The 18,592-nt window shown below is 43.4% G+C and overlaps 1 protein-coding gene across 1 annotated transcript in view; it reads left to right on the top strand.

Annotated features, from left to right (window-relative positions):
- Window positions 1-18,592, top strand: part of tmem132e (transmembrane protein 132E) — a 553,547-nt gene that overhangs the window by 188,247 nt on the left and 346,708 nt on the right. The gene's annotated exons all lie outside the window — the stretch shown is intronic.

Here is an 18,592-nt window from a genome sequence, read left to right as displayed (position 1 = left end):
TTTAGCAATGGAACTTGTACTTTTATTCAACAGTTGATGAAAGATGCTAACCTTTGTATGAAAGAAGGAATAATGTATTTTCATTACATTAAAGAAAAGGAATGCATGTCCAAGGGTAAGCATTGCTCAACATTTTTAGAGAATAGAGTAGATTATGCATCTCATAGGGAGATGAGTTTCTGATATGACATCACTGCCTTCTGGTGAAATGAGTGTATACCTTGAAAATACTCTTGTTAAGAGTATCTACAGAAGAATAGAGATTTTACGCGTTTCTATACATATAATCAACAATTAACGTAGCAGTAAATACAAAAATATAGATATGCTGTAGCTAATGTAAGTCGTAGATGTAGAACTAGTGCACCATCATCATTCCAAATGCCACATGCTGTGTCAGAAAAAATGTTTTCACTGAATTTCTTTTTAGCAAAGATTCAGATTCATTTATCACTTGTACATGGAATTTTACAGTGAAATGTGTTGTTTGTAGGTGCATAGATACTTTATTGATCCCAAAGGAAATTATAGTGTCACAGTAGCATTACAAGTGCACAGATATACAAATATTAGAAGCAATGTAAGAAAGAATATAAAGAAGTTACCTTAAAGATAAGATGTACCAGATTTACAAAGTCAAAGATTACAAGATCACTTCCCTGGCTATAGAGCCTGATGACCAAGGGTAAGAATGACATCATATAGTGCTGTTTGGCTTAGTTTATTAGTTGCAGTTGATTTAGTTTATTACTGAAAGTGCCCCTCTTCAGCTAAGCTGGCATGCAGGGGGTGAGAAACATTGTCTAGAATTGCCAGGGTTTTCCAGAGGGTTATTTGTTCTGCCACAATCTGTAGTATGTCCAGTTTGACACCTATAACAGAAGCAGCCATTCTAATCAGTTTATTGAGCCTGTTGGCATCCTACATGTTGATACATTGCCCCAGCACACCACCATGTAGAAGATTAGACTGGTGACAGCAGCCTGGTAGAGCATGTGAAGGAGAATGTTTACAGAACAGGTGTTGATTGTTAACATGTGTTAACGACCAACAAGCCTAAAGATTCCAGGCCCAACATAGTGTGCCCACGATGCTGGGCAGAACAATGCAATCATGACAAAACAAAACACAACAAGCAACAAAACAACAAAAACAGAACAAGCCCCCTTCCTTCCTGTGACCCATCCACAGACATGGATGGTCCTCCATCTCCAGGACAGATCTTTGTGCCTCCAGTTTCCAGACTTCAAGCTTTGGCCATTGGTCTTCAACTTCCAGATCAGGTTTCGATGTTCGGTATTGACTCCTGGACCAGCTGAATGATAAGTAATAATTCCAATTGTGATGCAGAAACATGGGATACCTGCTTATATAAGGTGAATGTGCTCATTGGTCAATCATCAATAAAGAATGGTGTCTTTTAATCTAATAAGAAAAAAATATCCAAAACATAGAACATTACAGCACAGTACAGGCCATTTGGCCCATGATGTGTTGCCCGTTTAACCTGCTCTAAGATCAATCTAACCCTTCTATTCATAGTCATTGATTTTTCTATCATCCATCTGCCTAAGATTTTCTTAAATACTCCTAATATTCCTGCCTCTCTCACCACCCTTAGAAAGGTGTCCAACACATCCCCCACTCTGTTTAATAAAACCTTTACTTTGACATTTCCACCCGCTTATACTTAACTCCAATTACTTTAAAATTATGCTCCTTCTTATTAGTCATTTCTGCCCTGGGAAGATGTCTCTGGCTATCCATTTGATTTATTGCTCTTCCCATTTGAGATTAATAGCTTGCGGCTATATTTCATAAAGGGTTAGAGGAGATTCAGCATGTCACCAATGTTATGTGTGATGAGAAAACCAGATGGAGATGGGGTCCAGAGTTGACCCCCCGTGAACTATGCTGCTAACGAAAGAGAGAGATGGGGGGGGGGGGGGAGGCATCCTGTTGCAGATGGGAGAGAGGGAGACAAGGATTAAAATGGATTTTGTATTATGGCTTCTTTGCTAATTGTTGACTTTAACACCAAGGACATTTGGCCTGTTTGTGTGGATCCCTGCTGACACAGCAGAATGATGCCAGGTGCCTGCTGAGACAGGAGGGAGTGGCTAGTTTGATGGACACGGACATGGTCAGTTGATGGATGGCTGATACCTTGTCAGGGGAGATAAAAGACGGGTCTGCTGAGACAGTGGCAGATACGCCACGAGACACTGTAAGAGTGTTTTGCACCCACAGGAAGGAGGGGGCTTGGAGGATCGAATCAGGAGATCGGTCACAAAGCTCACAGTGTGATGGCAGGACCGTTAGGGGCTTGTGTGTGTGTCCACTCACGCCAGAGTGACGAGTCCACCACAGAAGAACGGTCTAGCCGAGAACGGAGGGGTCATAACTGAATGACCACATCAGTACAACAGAACAAGAAGACAACGGAAGGTTTGCCTGCTGCAGCTGCTCCCATCTCACTTACCCTCTCTCTCTCTCTCTCTCCAACGTCACAACAGCAACTACCTCGACTTAAACTGAACTGAACTCTGCAATATCTTGAGACTATTCATTTACCCCTAGTCTATGATAGAGCTTGGTTTTGATTCTTATTCCTACACTCCTGTATTTATCTAACCTGTTTAATATGTATATTTGCATTTTTGATACTGTATTACTTAGTTTACTAATAAACTCGTTTAGTTACAGTATCACCAGACTCCAATGTATCATTCCATTTCTGCTGGTTTGGTAACCCGCTCATGGGGTACGTGACACCAAAGGCTACAGCAGATTTCTACAGTGGTTGCTTCAACATCTGGTATGGAGGCATCAGTGCATATGATCACAACACACTGTAGATGTTTATAGACATATTCAGTTCCATCACAGATACAACCCTCCCCACTGAGGGCATCTTCAAGGGGCAGTATTTCAAGAAGGCGCCATCCATCATCTCCTTTAACCCTTTATGAAATATAGCTGCAGACGTGCCTTTTTCGTAATACTCCAAGTGTTTTTATTTTTAGAAACTTGAAGATGCTTGCACTTTCTGCCGTTGATGAGACTAGTGGATGTTCTCCTGACTTCTTATTCAAAATTCCACAATCATTGCCTTGGTCTTGCCGATGTTATGTGCAAGATTGTTGTAACACAACTCAACCAGCTGATGTATTTTATTCCTTTATGTCTCGTCATTGCCATTTGAGATTCTGTTAACAACAGTTGTGTAATCGGTGATTTTAGAAATGGTATTTGAACTGTAACTAGCTATACAGTCATGAGTACAGGGAGAGTTGAGCAGTGGGTGAAGCATAAGTTGTGCCTGTGTTGTTAGTCAGCAAGAGGAGATAGTAATATTGATCCTCACTAACTGTGGTCTGCTGTTAAGAAAGTCATACATCCAATTGCAGAGCGAGATACAGAGGCCCACATTTTGAAGCTTCTTGCTTAGTACTAAGAGCATGATGATGTCAAATGCTAAGCTGTAATCAATAAATAGCAGTCTATTTATATTTGCAAAGAAGTTGAAGCTGCCTAAATTAGTGGTAAACTTACATTTAGGGATAAAGATGTAGCAAAACCTGCAGAGAGAGAACGTGACCCATGACAAATCACCATTGTCTAAGAAAATTACCAAACTCCATGTCCTAGCATGCTCTGAAGAACCAAAATTGAACATTTAATACAAGCATAATGTTTTTGTTTGCTTTTCTGAGCCCTTGCAGTCTGGCATGTCCATTGAGGGGTAGCAACCTTGATTACATCAACGTTGCATTTGCTCTAAAGTCATTGGAAATGTAAATGTTTGGGGTAAAGCCCATTTATTACATAATTTTTAGTAGTGTGGGGGAACAGAGGAATCCTGGGTCCAAGTCCATAAATCCTTCAAAATAGCTATGCAAGTTGATAAGAAAGTATATGGTTTGTTACTTTCCTTAATCAAATGATTGAGTTCAGGAGCTATGAGGTAATGTTGCAGCTCTGTAAAACTTTGGTTAGACCACACTTGGAGTATTGTGTTCTTTTCTATTCACCTCACTATAGGAAGAATGTAGAAGCATTAGAGAAGCTGCAGAGGAGATAATACTGCATGGATTACAGAGCATATCTCACGAGGAAAGGTTGAGTGAGCTAGGGTTTTTCTCTTTGGAGCAAAGGAGGGTGTGAGGTGACTCAATGAAGATGTATAATATGAAGTGAGGCATGGATAGAGTTGATAGCCAGAGCCTTTTTCCTATGGTGGTGATGGCTAATATGAGAGGACATCCTTTTAAGGCAAGTGGAGGAAGGTTTAAGAGAAATGTCAGACATAGGTATTTATGTAGTGATAAGCATCTAGATTGCACTGCCAGAAGTCATGGTTGAAGTTGGTACATTAGAGACATTTGGAGACATTAGGCACATCATTGAAGGAAACAATTGAGGTTTATGGGCTATGCAGGAGGGAAGGGTTAGATTGATTGTGGATTAGGTCAGATAGTTGGCACATCATCTTGAAGTGAGAGGCTGACAGAGTATTATACTGTTCTAGGTTCTATTACTTTTCAAAGTTCTGATAAATGCAGAACCTCCCCCAGTAAAGCAACTTGGCAGAATAATGCTCATAACATCAACCAGAATGACATTCCTTTGAGAGAAAAGTAGACTAATTCACTGGAGTGAGAAAGAACTATTTCCCAGATTTACCAAGTGGAAGATACACTAAAGTAAAAACAGTACACTTAAAAGTGGGTGGGCAGTTGGGTAATGGTATTTCATTGATTAGGTTAAAATAGTGTAATTTTAGTATTTCTTAAAAGGAGAATAGTTCATGACTAACTTAAGCAATTTGCTGAAACTGCACTGATGTTTGATTGATTGGGTCCACACTGGGGCAGGTCTTCAGAGTGATTGCCTAAATGAGTTATATTTTAAATTAGAGTTAAACAAAACTGTGTACATATGGGATATTTAAAGTCAAGGGCCTGTTTTCAAGGAAACTGTGGTTAGAAGTGAAGGCACAAATTAGTTGCATTCAGAATGAGAATTAGAGGAAGGCTTAAGTAAGTTAGTTACAGTGACAACTTTGTGAAATTTAGGATACAGAGATTCATGGGATTGCACAGTATTTTATGGAATTTTATATTGTACAATCTTTATTAGTTTCTTTTAAATCTACTTTGTAGTGCTTATATGTATGTGTAATGAGCTGTAATGGCTTCTCTAAGGCTAATGAAATGGCTTCTTTGTAATGTTCACTGCTGAAGTAATGGTTACTCTGCAGCAGCAATGTTTAGGTTATGGCTGAAGCTAACAGGACTGTGGTATGCATGTTAGCCAAATAGGATTTTGTTGCCCTGTCTTGTGAATCTGGAAGCAGTTGATTTCACGGGCTTTTGCCAGAGAGAGAGATGAAGAGAGAAGATGCGAATGGAGAGATTTGATGAACCGGATGGGGTGGATTTGGAGCGAGGGTCCGAAGTGCAGTGACGATTGGATGAGGTCGATGGTGAACAATCGGCTTATGAGTGAGCTTCTACTTTGCACACAGACTGTTAATAAGAGTGGGCCCTTTTTTTTCTTTTATTTCATTTTTCTACAAACCGTATAGTCAAAGTAAGAGTTATAAAGCTTAATTGTTTAATCGCATATTGTGTATTGTTTGTTATTTCAGAGTACTGATTTGTAACGGGACACATCGCACAGCATCCACCCAAACAAGATTTCTTAAGTTTGGCTGGGCCAGGGGTTATCACCCCCTATATTAATCCGCTAGGTGAAGTGAGAATTATAGTTGTGGGGGCTACGTTCGGGATTGATTCCGTTGGACGCTGTGTGATTACCCTGATCAGTGAACCAGTGGGGCAGATATTTGTAGTCCGGATGAATTGTTAATTCCACTGTTATGTACTGTTAAAGTTGCAATTGTGAGCGAAGGTTTGATAAAATGGCAGGTGCAGCTCTTGTTGTAATGCAGACCCAGTGATGAGGAAACTGGGAGTGAAGATTTCAAAGACAGGGTTCTATAATTTCTGAGGAGTGAGGGGAAAGAGTGGTCGGATTTGGAATGTCTAATTAGTCCACATCCCTCGGTGAAGAGTGAGAATTCTGAGGTAGTATCCGCACTTACTTCTCTGGCGAATAAATGGAAAAATCAGATTCGAAGTCCCAACTGTGGCAGGCTCAGCCTATTCTCTGGAATAGCACCCACCCCTAAAGGGGAGGAGGAGTATGACTTGGGTAGAGCGGATCTCTCAGTTGCTGGATGAGTTAGATGTTGTTAGAGCAGAAGATGCAGCGAGAAATGAACTGCCTCTCATGAGCCTGTGACAACTTTGGACTTACAATCCGCACCAAAAAGGCCGAAGTTATGTACCAGCCCACACCCAGAAAGCCCTATCAGGAACCACACATCACAGTAAAGGGGCGGAAGTTACTGGCAGTCGACAGCTTTACTTATCTGGGCAGTACTCTATCATGAGTGGTGAACATAGATGCAGAGACCAGCAACAGTGCTGCCTTTGGGAGACTCCGTGAGACTGTATGGGAGCGGAGAGGACTCAGCCTTACCACCAAGCTGAAGGTCCACCGAGCAGTGGTTCTCATCACCCTCCTCTATGCCAGCGAGACCTGGGCTGTCTACAACAGACACGCTAAACAGCTCAACCACTTCCACTTGAACTGCCTCCGCAGACTTCTCCACGTACAATGGCAGGACAAGGTCCCAGACACGGAGGTCCTGGAGCGGGCTAGCATCCACAGCATCTACACCCTCCTACAGAAAGCCCAAGCCAGATGGGCTGGCCATGTCGTCTGACAGTCGACTACCAAAACAGCTGCTGTATGGAGAGCTGAGCCAGGGCAAGCGCTCAGTTAGAGGGCAGAAGAAACGTTTCAAAGACTGCCTCAAAGTCTCCCTCAAAGACCTCAACATCAATACCAGTAGCTGGGAATCGCTTGCTCTGGGCCGCCCAACCTGGTGGAGCAGGACCACTAAAGGAGCGTATGCAGCAGAAATCAGACGCACCGCAGAGGCTCAGAGGAAACGCGCCGCATGCAAGGCTCGAACCACCTCCACTTCCACTGCAGCACCTACCCTCATGTGTCCCACATGTGGGCGAGTTTTCAGGGCCCGGATTGGCCTCACCAGTCACCTCCAGACCCACAGTCACAAAACCCTCCACCTGACAGAAGTCATGATCGCCTTAGACTCCGAAGGACCAACAACAACAATAGATGAGTGGCAGTGCTCAGATGATGAAAAGCGACAGAGATTGGTTGAAAGTTTGAATGGGCGAGCCGCTGTTGTTGTGAGAGCCCTCAGGTTAAATTATCCCGTAGGGACAGCTGTCAATTATGTGCAAGCACTGGACAATGCTTTTGGTCTGACTGGAAGCCCAATGGAGTTCCTGGTGGGGTTTCAAAACATGCATCAGGAGAAGGAGGAGAAGCTTTCTGCTTTTATCTTTGGGCTAGAGAGGCAGCTAAATTGCTTGCGGCACAGAGGGGTCATTCAGGTGGCTGAGGTGGATCAGTTAAGAATGGACCAGAAAGCCAGGGGCACCTGACCTGATTGCATGGGGTCTCCGACAGACTCACAAGACACGCCCCCCTCCACCTTTTGTTGAGCTGATCAGAGAGGTACGGGAAGAGGAGAACGTGGCGGAGGCGCAGGAGGGCTCAGACACCAGGGTACAGTCCTTGGTAGTAGTGACCTGCAGTGAAGTGACCACAGGTAGCCTACCCCGGGGAGTGGTAGAGGAGATTATGGCAGAGTTGAGAACGGAGATACATCGGCTGTTATCAGTGGGTGAGGAGTCAGATTCCCCAAGGGGATGAACAGTGCGGAGGGCTGCTGGCAGCAGGTGTCATGCCAGAAGGAGAATGAATCGCTGGGTACCTTAGCAGGGAAAGTCGTTGGGAAAACTTAGAGGAGAACCCGTGAGAGAACGGCCTGGTGTCTCTGGGGGAACACATTCCCAGCAATGTACCAAGGAACTTCCGAAAGCAGAAGACCCTATTCCTGAAGTCTTAGTGGGACCACACTCCAGTGTGTCGCTATGGATAGAAGGTATTTATGCTAAAGCCGTACTCAACACCGGGTCGCAGGTCATGTTACTGTACCGTTCGTTTTACAACTGGTAGCTGAAGCATTTACGCCTGAGAACATTCAGGGCACTGGAGATTTGGGGTCTCAGTGCTGTTGATTATCCATACGACGGTTATTTGTCAGTGAAGCTTGAGTTCTTGGAGGCTGATGTGGGAGTGTCTGGGGTTCTTGATACATTGGTGCTGGTTTGTCTGGACCCCGTTGAGACGGGTGGCGTTTCATTTTTGGTGGTTGTCAACACCCCTCTTGTGAGGAGGCTCATGGGGGCCTGCAATGAGAAGACTGGCGAGAGCTTTCTGGGAACATTGTTCGTGCACCTGGTGTATCGGGCTGCTTTTGAGGAACTGCATGGCAGCATTGGGCCAGATACCAAATTTAAACGGGGGACTTTGTGGCTCACCCAGTCAAAGCCAATCGTGGTAAGGCCCAGAAAAGTAGTGAGAGTGATGGAGGCCCACAAAATTTCCTGGAGTGCCTGAGGGCGAAGCCCTCTTCATGGATACTCTGGAAGACCACGAGGGACAGTGGGGATTTCCTGCTGGGGTACTGGTGTGGCCTGAATTGCAGAAGCTCTCGGTTGTACAGGCAAGCAGGATGGCAGTGATTGTCAAGAACACTACGAAGAGGGAGGTCACCTTCAAGCGGGGGATGCCCCAGCCGCACCTGTTCCTGGTGACAGTAATGTCTAGTGCCCCTGTGAGGCACGCCAGGGAGAAACTATTGGAAAAAGGTGGAAAGTTGACCGCTGAGTCATTCAACTTCGGGGACTCCCCGGTGCCACCGGGTTGGAAAAGGAGGCTGGTAGAGAAGATGTTGAAGCTGGAAGGTGTCTTTTACATTGGCGAGTTTTATGTGGGTTGTTCCAAGGGCACTCGTCACACTATCTGGGTGACCAAGGACACCCCGTTTAGAGAGAGATTGCGGCGTCAGGCCCCTGCAGACGTGGAAGACATGCGGCAGCATTTGTGTAAGTTGCAGGAAGCTGGGATCATCACTGAGTCTCGAAGCCCCTATGCATCCCCAGTGGTAATGGGCCAGAAGAAGAATGGGAAGGTATGGATGTGTGTGGACTATAGGACTCTGACCAGGCGCACCGTCCCTGACCAGTATATAGTCCCGAGGGTCGAAGACGTGCTGGCCTGTCTGAGTGGTGTGAAGTGGTTCAGTGTGCTGGATTTGAGGAGTGGATATTACCAGATCCCAATGAGTGAGGCCAACAAAGAGAAGACGGCATTAATGTCCCCTGGGATTCTTCCAGTTTGAAAGGATGTCCCAGGGCATATCAGGAGCCCCTGCAACCTTCCAGCAGGTCATGGAGAAGACAGTGGGGATATGAACTTGCCTGAGATGTTGGTGTATTTGGATCCACCTTGGAAGAAGATGAAGCGAGACTACTGAAGGTGCTCAGCCGCCTGAAAGCTGAAAGATTAAAACTTTCCCTGGACAAGTGCCAGTTCTGCAAAACATCTGTTAGCTATGTCAGACACATAATCTCATGGTATGGAATAGCTACAGACCCGGCTAAGATAGAAATGGTGACCACTTGGATAAGGCCCCAGACTGTGAGCACTCTGTGCTTGTTCCAAGGGTTCTGTGGTTATTATTGGAGATTCGTGAAGGGCTACGCCACAGAGAGTCACCCGTTGAATCAGTTTCTGTTTGGTTACCTCTTTGAGGAAGAAAAGGAGGGGGGGGGAAAGGAGGATGAGAGGACTGAGGAGGATGGACAGTATCTTAACCGTTGGAGCCCTTTGGACAGAGATGGGATCTAAAATGTGAGGAGGCTTTTCGGTCACTGAAGGAGCTGCTGACCCAGGCGCTGGTGCTGGCTTTTGCGGACCCCCGTTTGACGTATGTACTGCACACAGATGCCAGCCGAGAGGGTTTGGGGTGCATCCTGTATCAGGATCAGGGCACTGGGTTGAGGCTTGTGGCATTTGTCAGCCGGATTCTGTCGCCCTCCAAGAGAAATTATCCCACGTACAAGTTGGAATTCCTGGCGTTGAAATGGACGGTGGTGGATAAACTGAGTGACTTATCTCTATGGGGCCAAGTTCTTAAGTTTGGCCGGGCCAGGGGTTATCACCCCCTATATTAAGCTGCTAGGCAGAGCAAGAGTTACGTATGTTATTTTATTTGTAGCATTTACTCAGTATCAACAAACTTGCAGAAGTTCTGTGTTGTGCTGCTGTGTGAGGTTTGTTACGAATGTGCAGCAACTCTGAGGGGCCAAAGGGTACAAAGTCGCCCCCTCCTTTTTGAGAATCGCAAGATCGCTATTAATTCGGGTTTGGGACCCAGGAAATGAGAGAGAGAGACACTCAGAATACACAAGGTTTGGAATGTGTCCTGACCTCAGCGAAACGGAACCACTGATAATGGCCGTTGTCTCTTGGAGACGGAATTGTGTATTGAGTACTGTACTATTCATTGAAACCCCTCAGGGGACAACCAGAGTGGTCTGGTTGAGGGATTGCATCATCCCAACCTGATTGACATCTGAGACCCCGTGAGTAAGGATAAAAGAGGGGTCTGGGGAACAATCCCTTTAGACGCACCAGGAGAAACGCTAGAAATCCCGTGACAGTGTTTAATAGTGAAAGCCGGTGGGGGCTTGTGTGCGTCCTCCCTTTGCCTGGGGTGGCGAGCTCACCACGGAAAAACGGTTTAGCTAAAGGGGAGGCCACAAGTGAACGGCTATGACAACGAGACTCCTGACGGATCGAAATCATAAAGGAAAGCCGGCAAGTTTTTCTCCAAATCTCTCTCTCTCTCCAACAATTGCAACACAGCGGTCCCCAACAGCTGCAGCCTGCATGAACTGAGTGAACTTTATATTTCCATTGGACAATACATTATCCCCTAGACAACAATAGAGCTTATTTCTTATTGATTATTATTATACTCGCACTTTTATATTTAGTATTGATGACATATATTATGTATATATTTGCATTGATATTATTTTTGTGTATTTTTACTAATAAATACTGTTAAAAATAGTATCATCAGACTTAAACGGATGTCTCCATCTTTGCTGGTTAGTGACCCAGTTACGGGGTTCGTAACAACGTGGGGCCTCGTCTCGAGATTTGATACCAAATTGGAGGGCCATTGAATCGGGCTATTAAGTCCAAACATGGATCTGGTTGCGCAGTAACCAGACGGGAAACCAGCAAAGATGGACGTAGACGAATTCATAGAAAACCCGACTGTGGAGGCGCTAGATGCTGCCACAAAGTTGGACTTGATAAATATTGCGAAAGGACTAAATCTTGCAGAGGTGAGGTTGTCAATGAAAAAGCGGGAGATGTGGAGGGCCATAACTCAGTATTATATTGTGAAGAATGTGTTTTCAGCTGAGGTATTGGAAAATATCCCTGAAAGGGTACCAGCTAGTGGGATGGCTCAGTTAGAGTTGGAGAAATTAAAGTTGGAACATGAAATTAAGTTAAAACAGCTGGAAGCAGCTGAAAAAGAGAAGGAAAGGGCCAAAAAAGAGGAGAGAGCCGAAAAAGAGAGGGAGTATGAAGAGAAGGAGAAACAGAGGCAACATGAGTTGGACATGGAGAAATTCAGGCAAGAGCGAAGAGTTCAAGGGCCAGACCAAGAGGAGAGATTTAATGTTAGTAGGGAGTTTAGGTTAGTACCTCCTTTCGAGGAGGCGGATGTTGATAGTTATTTCTTGCATTTTGAAAAGATGGCAGTGAGTCAGAAGTGGCCCAGAGATCAGTGGGTGGTGTTATTACAAAGTGTGTTAAAAGGGAAGGCACAATGAGCATATGCGGCGTTGTCCATGGAGGAGGAGGGGGAGTCTGAGAATTATGAGAAAGTAAAAGAGGCCGTTCTTCGGGCCTATGAATTGATACCTGAGGCCTATAGACAAAAGTTCAGAAATTTAAAGGGTGGAATCAGACGTATGCAGAGTTTGCCTATGAGAAGGGTGTGCTGTTGGATCGTTGGTGTGCAGCAGAAATGGTGGAAGAAGATTTTCGGCATCTCAGGGAGTTAATTCTGATCGAGGAATTTAAAGGTTGTGTTTCGGATGATATCCGGATGTATTTGAATGAGAAGCGGAATAAGTCCATATCCGAATTTGCTAGGTTCGCAGATGAATATGCCCTAACCCATAAGACAAAGTTTTCCTCGAATAAGAGTTACCAGAAAGACCGTGGGAACGGTAGAGAAAGCCCGTGCTGGCTGAGGCAGAGATCCAGCTGGGAGCTAGTGGTAAAAATAAGGAGGAAAGGCAAGACGGCAGGAGGGGTCCTGGCTTGATCTGTTTTAATTGTGGAAAGGTGGGTCATATTGCATCTAAGTGCCTTGCTCCGAGGAAGGAGACAGGAAAGGGGAAAGCAGCAGTCCCTACAGGATGTATTGTGGTGATCAGTAAAATGACGAGAAAGCCCCAGGTAGACAGAATATGAGAGGGGCCTGAGAAATTTATTTCAGAAGGAACCGTGTCTGTGAAAGAGGGAGACACACCAGTTCCAGTGCGGATCTGGAGAGACACTGGAGCTGAGCTGTCATTGATTCGCAGTAAGGTACTAGATTTTGGTCCCGAGACTGGAGAGGTAGCTTTGAGAGGCATAGGAAAAGGGACAGAAGTGGTGCCTTTGCATAGGATCATTATAAATTGTGAGCTGGTATCTGGACCAGTTGAAATAGGGGTGTGTCAGAATTTCCAAGAACTGACGTAGACATCCTTCTGGGTAATGACTTAGCTGGTGGTGAAGTCTGGTTGGCCATGGAGCTGACGAGCCAGCCTGTAAGTGTTGAGGACCCACTCCTAGATTCCAAGATCTATCCCGCATGCGTGACCACTTGCAGCATGTTGAAAAAGGCAACTGAGAAAGGGACCAGTTTAAAAGAGGCCAGTATCGATTTGGCTGAGATGTTTTTACTGAGAGGGGTTAGAGGGTGTTAAAACGGAGAATATGGAGGTGAAAGAGAGTAAGGGAGAGGAGGTAGACCTGCCCTTAGCCAGGAGGAAATTTATAGAGGCACGGAGTAAAAATGAGAAACAGATAAGGCTGTTAGAAGGTCCAGGGTTGGACTTGGATGAACTGTCTGGTTTGACAGAACTGTTTGAAGAAGTTGAAAATTTTAAATGTGTTCCCGATAATGAAATGAGGGCAGTCCTAGATGAAAAGGATGCCATTACCTTGAAGAGGTCTGCTGAGTTGGCAGGTGAGGTTGTTTCAGCCCGCAGGGTTGAGTCTACTCCGGAAGGGAGTTGCCAAGAGAGTAACTGGGAGGATCAGGGGAACTTAGAATTTGAAAAGGGTACGGGTATTGAAAGCCTGGAAGAGGCAGATGTCCCGTTTGAGTGTGTTCAAGATGTGGATACACGTGGTACTGAACCTACTAATGGAACTCAGGAAAAGTCTGAGGTATTTGATTCAGTTGAAAAGGAATGCAGTCCTTGTGGGTCAGGTGGACTTGGTTCAGTGAAGAAAGGGTTAACCTTGGTACTAGTGGGAAGTGAGAATTCCCAGTTGTTTGTGTTCGATGGTGTGCTAAAAGATGGTGATGTGAATCTTATTATTGAAGGAGAAGGGAAAAGTGTAGTTCCTAAATTGAATGAAGAAAATTTAAAGTCTGGATTGGTGTCAGAAGCCATAACCAGGCTGAAGGGATAATGGCTTGTTAACACGGTGCCTGCGAATCAATTACAGTTTGATTTGGAATGTAAAGGTGTCCCACGCGCTATTGTTATTCAAGAGTGTGCTGTGGAGAGGCAGAATTTGAAATGCTGTTTGGACAAAGAGTGATCGCTTGCAGATTTTAAACTGAAAACTAATAGAATGAAGGGTCCTGAAGATAAAACTAACGACTTGCTTAAAAATAAAGAATTGTGTGGAAATTCAGCCAATGGGCTACGTTTGGAAAACATTGTTGATAAAATAACTCCTATGAAAGAGGCATGCAAAAGCCTGTTCCACACTGGTATACAAGCTGACCACGTGGGAGTTAACTGGAAAAGGGGTGAGGGTTGACGGGATGCCATTTTAAATAACGGGATCCATTTTTAAGGGATTTTGACAAAACACATAACTAATAAAGACAACCCCATGGGAAGATTGACTGTTAAGTTTGAAAGTAAAAATAAAGATTAGTAGTTACATGAAATTTTGTAGTATACATGAAAGCTAAGATCACAACTCTTTAGTTTTGTTTTGCGGAAGAAAAGGAAAAAAATAGGTGGTTATTAAATTGGAGTCTGATGCTACAAGAATATTAAGGTACAAGATATTAAGATATTAAAGGAAGACAATGTAATCGCTAACTGTTAGATGCTGAGTTGAATGTATAACTGTATTACTCTGTAGTGAAAGAAAACCTCTTTTGTATTGTGTTAGATTCTGAAATCCTGTAAGACTCTGTATTGATTAATTTTTAGCTGTGGCAAAAATCCTAGAAGGAAGGGGGTGTTATGAATGTGCAGCAACTCTGAGGGGCCGAAGGGTACAAAGTCGCCCCCTCCTTTTTGAGAATCGCAAGATCGCTATTAATTCGGGTCTGGGACCCAGGAAATGAGAGAGAGACACTCAGAATACACAAGGTTTGGAATGTGTCCTGATCTCAGTGAAACGGAACCACTGATAATGGCTGTTGTCTCTTGGAGACAGAATTGTGTATTGAGTACTGTACTATTCATTGAAACCCCTCAGGGGACAACCAGAGTGGTCTGGTTGAGGGATTGCATCATCCCAATCTGATTGACATCAGAGACCCCGTGAGTAAGGATAAAAGAGGGGTCTGGGGAACAACCCCTTTAGACGCACCAGGAGAAACGCTAGAAATCCCGTGACAGCGTTTAATAGCGAAAGCCGATGTGGACTCGTGTGCGTCCTCCCTTTGCCTGGGGTGGCGAGCTCACCACGGAAAAACGGTTTGGCTAAAGGAGAGGCCACAAATGAACGGCCACGACAACGAGACTCCTGACGGATCGAAATCATAAAGGAAAGCCGGCAAGTTTTTCTCTCTCTCTCTCTCTCTCTCTCTCTCTCTCTCTCTCTCTCTCTCTCTCTCTCTCCAACCATTGCAACACAACGGTCCCAATTGCTGCAGCCAGCATGAACTGAGTGAACTTTATATTTCCATCGGACAATACATTATCCCCTAGACAACGATAGAGCTTATTTCTTATTGATTATTATTATACCCGCACTTTTAGATTTAGTATTGATGATGTATATTATCTGTATATTTGCATTGATATTATTTTTGTGTATTTTTACTAATAAATACTGTTAAAAATAGTATCATCAACGGATGTCTCCATCTTTGCTGGTAAGTGACTCAGTTACGGGGTTCATAACAGGTACAGCTGGTTTAATCATATTTAGGCTGAAATCAGAGAAATTGCTGTAAGATAAAATTACCTACAGAGAATAATTTGCCTTTTTTTATCTTCAGGGAGTTCAAGGGATTAAATTTTTCAAAATAAAAGCTGTATGCTCATTAATACAACTGTTTGCAAATAACACAAGATCAACAAGTAATTAAAACTCTGCTTAGCTTAAATGATTTATGTACTTATGTTGCATCCCACGCACCTTCTGCACCCCTCCTTGAACCAGGTTAGATATTCTAGCGTGTAAGGACTAGCCAAATGTGTAGCAGTCAAATAAGTTATTTATTTGATATAGTGCTCTTGATGTTCTACAGCACTTTATAGACATCTGGTTTCATGGTGCCTGATGACTTTTCTCTGTCTTTAAATTAATCACATGTGTGCCTTCATTCATTACCTGCTTCAGACCATTTCTAGCAGCTGTCTTTCAGAACTCAGCCATGTTAGTTTATGGTGGCACTTCTAGGTTATTCTTCACAATGGACCTTCCACAAATAGTACATCTTGTATACTTTTGGTGCTTCTTCCATATGTTTATTGTGGAGAATTCTTGCTCATTAGCAGAGAGATGATGGTGGATGGTAATCAGGAAGAGCTATCCTTCCCTACATTTGGGCTTGTTTCACATAACTTCAAAGTTCTGGATTTCAGGCAGCTTCTTCCCACCGGTATTTGTCAGTACTACCCCTTCTGTGAGTCTGTCATGCTTGTGGCACAGGACATAGCTAAAGGGGACATAGTAGTGAATAGTTAATATTACTGCCTTGCCGTTCTTGGGGCCGGGTTCAATCCTGACCTTGGATGTTCTCTATATGATGCTTATATATTACCCCTGTGATGGTGTGGCTTTCCATCAAGTGTTCCAATTTCCTCTTACATTGCCAGGATGTTTTGGTAGGTTAATTGGTTGCTATGAATCACCTCTTAGTAGATGTAAATGACAAAAAAACTATAAAAATAACATTAATAGAAGACATTAGAGTGACAGATTTGAAGGGCTATGGGAAAATATGGAGAGGAGGAATGGAAGAGATTGATTTCTCTGTTCATAGCTGCCATGGATCCAGTGAATGGGGTGGTCTCATGTTAGGTTGTAACAAGTAAGCAATTATTTGCACTGATTTAAATTAAACAGATGTTTTGTATGCTCTTGTTTCTGGAATATTACTTAAATGTTGGCTAATTTTTGAGTTACCAAACAGTAACAATGATCGATATTTAATAGTTGGATAATAGCAAATATTGTTAAGTTATCAGGACAAAGTTTCAATTCTTTTGTAATTAAAGCTACAGGTTTACAGAACATCTCCATTCATACCATAACAGCATTTCTGTTGACTGCCACCAATTCTCCATTCCATTCTGACCTGTTTTTGGTCTCCCTACTTTGTTCCCATGATGCCTATCATGGAAATCAAGGAAATTTACCTCACTCTCTGTATAGGCAGGTTGCAACCTTTGAAACTTAATATTCAATTTAAGAGTTGCAGGAAGCCATCCCTTTTCCCCACTTCACAGATGTTGCCGTACTTTTTAGTTTCATCTTTTTAACACCTGTCTCTAGCTACTGGATTTTAATGCAGTTGTCAACTTTTGTTTGCATCCAGTGGCGCACAGCCAGCTCCGCTGCTTTTTCCCCTCAGCAGCCTCAACAGATGATCCTGAGACCTCAATGGGAGCTTATTCCAGGCCACAACTGAGGCCAGGCAACTCCCTGCTGTTGGTCTCGCTAATGAACCAGTGAATCAGACTTGGAGTATTCTACATTACCAATGTCCAACAGAGTCTTTTAATCACAAAAAAGCATCCAAGACAATCGCCTGCACCATCTGTTGGATTGCACATTGCCTGATGCCTTCTTGCCTGGGTGGCTGAAGCAGGGTGCAGCAAGTCCAGCTCCACCACTATCCACCAGTTCGCTAAGGGACTAGAAAGGCATGTAAAGGATGAACAATCACACCCAGAGAGGTTGCTTTGTCCGAGTGTGTCGTCATCTTACCAGAGAAAGAAAAAATGTCCTATTATTTCTTATGTTATTATGTGAAGTCCCTCTTTTGATGCTGATTGTAAGATAGAATTTTATTAAATTAACATACCATAGCATAAGTGAGTATAAAATCTGTTAGTTTTAGTGTTGTTCTTACAAAATTAAAACAAAAGATATAACAATGGTTATAGACACAGAAACAAACTTAGTGATATTAAAAATGTTGTGATGGTTATCAAGATCAAAGATTTTAATTGTGTCCTCATTAATCACAGCAATACGTGTCTGTTTTTGTTGTGACCTTAAAGAGAGGCTTCCATTTGCATTAATATACACTTCAAGGCCAGGTTTTGAACCGACATTAAAACCAACATTCTGGCATCCTTGGGATTTGTTTGTGCAAAATGAGCAGATTTTCCTGATTATTTATGTTGCCACTACCAATACCCCAAAGCACTCATTATTTCACTTATGTAATGCCCTGGTTAAGATTTTTACTGTTCGGCTGTATTTCATTCTAGTAGTTTCTGCAAAAGGAGTGTGTCATGCTGGTAGAATATTTTGCTTTCAGCTAAAGATAAGAAGCCTTGCTATTTAACTTAGGAATGTTGTGTCAGCCAATCAGAATGGTGAAATTGGAAGAAAATTCTAGAGCGCAGAGCTGAGAGAGCTTTATGAAGGATAGTAGTCTGGGTTTGGAGAGCTTTTGGCAGGAGCTGTAAAGGGGGACAGAAGGGAAGACGCTGCAGAATACTGTTTGAAGGCAAGTCCCCTTTGCACAAAGTGCTTTGTACAGATGAATGGCTCCAAGGAGGAAAGGCCAATATTCCTGAGGAAAGTTTGTTTGTTCGAGGTTAATTCTGAGAAAAGTTCAGAATGTAGTGTGTGCTTTCACGCAGACTGTGGGTCCAGTACATGAGTTGATTAGTTATGAGCTCCAGTGACTGGTATAACTGTAATGACCCTTTCATTTATTTTTCTTTTCTCTTTCCTATTAACTGTCTGATAAAACTGAATTTGTAAATATACTTTCTTTATAATTTTATGCAGTGTACAGTCTGTTATTTCTTGTCGACTTTCAATTGTTTATGGACAGTATTTACACAGATTTTGCTCAAATTGAGGTTTCTTTAATTGGAATATCATGGCGTTCCTG

This window comes from Hypanus sabinus, chromosome 6, assembly GCF_030144855.1.
Source record: "Hypanus sabinus isolate sHypSab1 chromosome 6, sHypSab1.hap1, whole genome shotgun sequence".
Taxonomy (NCBI): Eukaryota; Metazoa; Chordata; class Chondrichthyes; order Myliobatiformes; family Dasyatidae; genus Hypanus; species Hypanus sabinus.
This window is presented reverse-complemented; position numbering and strand designations above follow the sequence as displayed.